Consider the following 6,817-nt stretch of genomic DNA (forward strand, 5'->3'; position numbering starts at 1 on the left):
TAGTTCCAATTGCAACGTCAAGTAGATTTCTCCAATGAAATGCTTTTATGATCTATCAAATGCTCAAACCTTCACCCGACTCTTTCTTATAAATTCTATGTTTACACCCAAATCCCTTAGAGTAGAGAATGGAAAAATATTACAACCCGAACCACCATCGATCAAAACCCTATTCACACTCTTGTCATGATATCTGACTATGATATGAAGTGGTTTATTATGCGTCGCCCCTTCTAATGGTTGCTCTTCATCATGGAAAGAGACCTTATTTGCTTCTACCATTCGTCCAATTGCAGTAGCTATAGTCTTGTTTGTAGTCTCCTTTGGTATGCTAACTTCTCATAGAACTTCTATCAAAGTATTTTTATAAGATTCAGAGCTTATGAGAAGAGACATAATGGATATATGGGTTGATGTCTTATTTAGCTGCTCTCCAATTGAATAGTCCTTGGGTTGCATCTTCTTCCAAAATTTTATGGCCTCAACATCAGTAATATTCCTCTTTTGATTCTGCTCTTTCTCGGGAACTCCTCGATTTAGATCTTCTTGAGCATAACATCTTCCCAAACTGGTCATCCCCTGATCCACAGTAGCATCTGTCATTTTTCCCTTGGCTTCAACTTGGTAATCCCATGGGATTTCTTTATTATCATAATCGGGCCTCCTAGTGGCTATAGTGGTCACCATTACTCTTAGCAGGTAAGTCTGAACAGTTAAAGGCTCTCTCAACTAAACTATAATAAAAGGTTGTATGGAGGATGTAGTGGCGACTTCTTCTGTGTTCCATATGGGCACAATAGCTTTCTCCAAGTCATACTCTTCTTCCAAAGTTATCATGTTGACTTCTCGATCCCCATGTTTGGCAAGAGATTATTGTTCACATTTGGAGCTGCAGCGGTGCATTTGATTACTCCTCTCCTGATTAGAGACTTAATGTGATTCTTCAAACCATAACACTCTTCTGTGTCATAACCCTGGACTCTCAAGTGATAAGCGCATTGCTTGTTGCCATCAAAGTTTTTACATGTTAGGTCAGGGGTTTTTTCTTTGACTGGATGTAACAATCCTGCCACCCTTAGTCTTTCAAACAACTGGGCCAAAGGTTTGACAATTGGTGTGAAGGTGCAGGTATTTATGGTTTCAAGATTTAGACGTGGTCTTGGTGCTTAAGCTGGTCTATTTTAGTGAGCTGCAGCTTGGACAGGGGCATATAGTCTTGGTGGATCTTGGTGTGTTGGAGCTCAAGGTTGGTTGTAATGTGGTTGAGTATTGTACACTAGAACATGTGCGATAATTTAGGGGTTGTTAGGGTAACGGTAGGAAGAATTTAGGGGTTGGTACTATGGTGTGATGATTGTGACGTCTTCTTTCTTCTTCTTATTACCATTAATGGAACCAGACTGTATGGCCTTACTTTCAGCTTGCAGTGCAACCATAGACTGTATCTTTCCTGAATCGATGCCTTATTCTATGAAATCACCCATCTTGACTAATTCTCAACACTTTTCACCCATTATTGACATTAACTTGTCAAAATAAACACCCTTTTGAGCTTGGATAAAATACTTGGAGAGCTCACTTTCATGCAGTGGAGGTTGGATCCTAGCAGCCTCAGTCCTCCAACGCCATGCATATTTTGAAATAATTCTGATGGATTTTTCTGTATGTTAGCTAATGAGAACTTGTCTGGGGTGATTTTGGTGTTAAATCTGAAGCGGTTCATGAAGTCTTCAACCATTTCTAGCCAGTCACTACACTAACGAGGTTCTTATCGAGTGTAACTAGTCAAAGATTCTCCTGACAAATTCGAATGAACAACTTCATTCTTAGCTTCTCATTTCATCCTACGCCGATCAACTTGTCGCAATAGGCCCTTAGATATGCATGTGGGTTACCCTATACATCAAACACATAGAACTTCGGTGGTTTGTATCGCGCCCTATTTTGAGCCGGTTGAAATAACACAGAACATGTGGTGGCTAATGCCATGACTCTTGGGTTTTGAAAATTTATTTTTAGAGTCGCCACCTAACTTTTTAGGAAAATTAGGAAAAACCAATTTTATTGTAAAACTCCATTTTGGTCTATCGAAAACGTTTCTAGATTCTGAATAAGGATTTTGGTTACTCAAGGGAAAGGTGTTAAGCACCCCTCAGAGCCTATCCAAAGATAGTCCTTACACTTAGTTTAGAAAAAATATTTGAATGTTTTTTTTATTTCGTTATTTGCTAAAACAGTGATAAGAAAACTTTTATTATTATTTTTTATTTATCCCTTTTAAACAAAAGAAGGAAAAAAAAGAGAGAACTTAAAGTATGAAAATTGTGATGTTATCATATACAAAGAGGTAATGTGATTATTGTAAAATATATGTATGAAAACTTTAAAATATGGTAAATAGTCTTTTTATTTTTATAATTGTAATAATATAAAAGGTACAAAAACCTTGTTATCTTTAAATGCATGGAGTTGAGTATGAGAATAAATTTATTATAAATTAAAAGAAAACAACAACAACAACAACAACGACGACAACAACAATAATAATAATACTAATATATAACAGTAATAATTAGCTAGTAACAATAATTAAAGTGATAGTATTTTCATGATAATAATAAAAATCATCAGTGATAAAGATAATAATGGTAGTAAAATTATACCTCGTATATGGTAGCGTATAACACATATATATTTTGTGATTTGAAGACACATTAAAAATCTGAAATCTTGAAAATAAAGTTAAAAATAAGAATGAAATGCAATAAGAACTTAATTTATATTAAGTCAAATGAAAAATGCACCTCTGGAGGGTAAGTTACTCGTGAAGGCTTAACTAATTAAAATTGCTCCGTGATTCATTTCAAAATTCTAATTAAGTCGAGTAAACCATTAATTAGTGTATTTAAAAAAAAGATTATTACTAGTTATTTGAACCAATTTTAAAGAAACGTATTTTAGGATTGCACTTGAAATCAAAACTTGCTTTTATTCTAAAATGCCGATTTATGATTATATGTGCAAACGTTGAACAAATAAAAGATGAATCGAGAAGCTAACTATGGACAATTTTAACTAAACAGAACGACGTTAATCAATTCCAATCAAAACCACATGAATTCAATGTAAATGAAATGAATATGAATAACGAAAGCAATGAGGAAAGTAAGTAACTTGATACTATAGATTTCTATCGGTGAGTGACTCCTAGCGATGTAGACTTGGACAATGGCGATCATATATCCATTGACCTGATCTTTAGGTCAAATGAGTTTCAATGGAAACTCTGACTCCCTGATTCACACGTGAAAAAGGAAAATAAGGTTTAGGGACAAGCTAATTTAAAAAGTATAAATCAAGAGAAAGGCACAAAATGTCAACAACATTCAAGTATTGAATTTTAACTTATCTAGCACTGGAAGTGTAATTACATAATCATAATACCTTTATCAAATTGCCAGAAAATAAAAGAACATGGCAGATTTTATTTACTAATTAGCTCTCACATATGTGGTTTGGTTATCTCGGCCAACACCACTCTTTTAAAACAAAATTTTACCAAAATCTTGCTAAACTTAAGGTGATAAAGGAGACGCTAAAACACAACCAGTAGTTAGAAGGAATGATGGGAAATTTTACTTATCAAGCTAAAAAAAATCAAAATGAGAACAACTCTTCGATTGTTCCATGAAACATAAGAAAGTAGGAGAGAATTAGAATAAGTCTGAACTAAACAAATTTGGCAACTTGTGTGTAAAGAAAATGTATCCTTGCATAATATTTTTGTCAAGAGATTTCCGGATGGTCATGGTTTTTAAGGCATACCAAATGTATCAAGCATGAAAGTTATTGAAGAGGACCAAACTAAATTATGAGACGCCATCCCTCCAAGACTTCTCAGTGAAAGTTCTTAAACTCAAATAATTAGATTAGTATGACTAGAATCTTATTCGAACTCAAAACATCAACAACAAAATAAAGAATTTCCAGTATCATGGTCTCACTATACCGGAACCAAACCAAAATACATACATTCTGTCCTGCAAATAATAAGCCAATATGTAGTCAAGTATTATCCAAGTTAATAAATGTATGCAATAATCTAAAAGACACAATAGACATGCAGTAAAGGAAGAAATATCGTTATAAACAAGCATCCTAGAAATATTAGGCAGACACAAAATCATGAAAGCTCAATAAGAAACATAGGGAAAACTAAGAACATATTAAAGGTTGCTGCCAACAAGAACGTCGAAAATGTGAGACAAAAAAATGTCCGAGGTTAAGCACGATCAACATTTGATTGTCTTTCCTATCCCCAATAGTCCTAAACACTGTGAGTTATTTTACTAAGTACTATCTAACACAATGCCCAACATAAAAAATAGAAAGAGAATTTTCTAACAAGATGGTTCCTAGTTCAAAAACTCATTTCAACAGTTAAATCTAATATCGCTTATGTCGAACTTGAAGAAAAAAATTTAAGCAAGGATCCCAAGGAAATAAAAATGCAGAAGAACAGGGAAACAAAAATTGAGTGACTGGTTTATGAGCAAAACTATACATGATGAAGTCAATATATATATTTTTTACTAAACTTGGATAGAATGCACAACCAAAAATATGATTTGTTAACATTCGGTACCGACATAAACTGTATCAGTCCGTATCTGGCATATATTTGAACTAACAAATGCGAAAAAAATAGAAAGATGAAGGCTCACAAGTTCTATAATCTCAATGCCCTTTCCAAAATGGACAGATTGTGATCTCAATATCCATATTAACAGATTTTGAAGTCACATAAAATGTTAAGCTTATGGCCTTCAAAATGAATCTATGCATAGGAAATAAAAATTTTTTTACATCCAAACTTTAAAACTTAAGCTTTTCTTGAAAATATATTGACATGTTCTGTTATTAAAATTTTCTGAAAAGTTTTTATGCCCAGTAAATGGCTGCTAAAGTCTCGTAGTCATACGGAAGAGCATAGGAAAGATTGCCAATTTATTACCACCTTCAAAGTACTTAAACAAGCATCACAATGAACCGTAAGCATTCAATTACTCTACAAATATGCCTCAACATTGACTAAACTACTAGAAAACTAACTTTGCTTCAGATTTTTGTTTGTAACTAGCCAAATAAAAGATTAAAGGAAACTTAGACAAACGACCTGCGCATTAAGGGGAACTTAGAAAAAAATTTACAAGGATGGGTTCAAAAACTGGTTAATGTGGCAAGCAGGTTAACATATTCACAAACATACATAATTTTAGGGTTTGATAAGGGATAAATAAAATTCAGGTTTAGTTCCTAGTTTATATTTGACGGTTAGGACTCATGCCAACCCCTTAATATTTAGAAAACCTTTAGGAGACAACATGTATCACACATTTGCAAGATAATCATATTATGAAAAGCAACTAGATGAGAATAACACTTAAAATTTAAAATTTGCGAGAAAAGAAATGAATGAAATTTTTGATTTAAAGTTAGTTCTTTATATTCGAGAATACTTCATTTCGGGCCCATATACAATCACACATATCGCGCAAAATATCCCTACATGATGATGGATTCAAATCGAGATGAGAACTTTCATATGTTCTTAATCCAAGAAGAGAAGTAGGAAATAAGTCAAACATGTCAAAGAAGAAATTTGACATGCTTCATGACTTTAATCCTTCGAATAGTAGTATTAAAAGGGAAAAACAGAAACCATGTAGACAGAAAGAGTTTTACATATTTGTATGTTTAGACGCAAGGCAACTGTATATTGACTCAAAGGATAGTCAAGGCTAAATTGTATTATTGATCTTGATTTGTCAACACTCGTTTTTTCAAGAAGTAGATAGCAATATCAGTATGGCTTGATGCCAAAATAAATCATGTATCACAAAACAAAAACAGGTGGATAGAAAAAGCAGAGATGAGATAAGAGGATGGATTTTATGCTCTATGCTTCTCGATTAAACACAACCTCTCATATTATTAAATCTATTTCACATAGTATTACACATCTAAAGAAAAACAAACCTACGCGATGACCAATTTGAGTGAATCAAAGAGTCGAAAACAGATTTTTGCTTCACGTATTCATGCTTAAAACCACCAGTCAATATCCCAACTAATTAGGTGGTGTTTAACAGGTTTATATTTCCATTCACTGGTAACCAAGATGGAAACAGACCATTCTAAATTGAAACTTCATATTTATAAATATTCAAGCTAAAATCACGAATTAAGATGTTTCATAACGTATTACATGATAAACAAAATCAAATGACCAGACACCATTTTATCTTATATTTATATTCATGATCGTCCAAGTGGGAACAATAGACTCAAAACATCAGTGAATCACCAAAATAAATATAATATGATTAGATGGGATAGAATCTACTCAAGTAAAATCACAAGTCGCAAACACACGTAATCGTAAACTCATAAAATACTTTTGTTTCACATTTTTATACTTTCCAAACAGATAGTCATCATTCCTACTAACTGCACGATAAATTATTAATAAAAATTAAGTACAACAATTAAGGTGGATGGGATCTACTTTTACAACTATTCGCGAAATCATATCAAACTTGCATCGAAACGTAAATGAAACCAAAATGAGAACAAACAAGCACCAATATAAATATATCTACAGAGCCATGTATTCATGTAATGACTTTTTGAATCACGACTACAGTTCATTTGATAGACCCAAAATGCGACACCAACACCAACACCAACACCGAAGCAAATCCCATGCTCGACAGAATTTAAATAGATAAAGGAAAAGCAAAGAAAAAGGGGACAG

This window comes from Capsicum annuum, chromosome 8, assembly GCF_002878395.1.
Source record: "Capsicum annuum cultivar UCD-10X-F1 chromosome 8, UCD10Xv1.1, whole genome shotgun sequence".
NCBI lineage: Eukaryota > Viridiplantae > Streptophyta > Magnoliopsida > Solanales > Solanaceae > Capsicum > Capsicum annuum.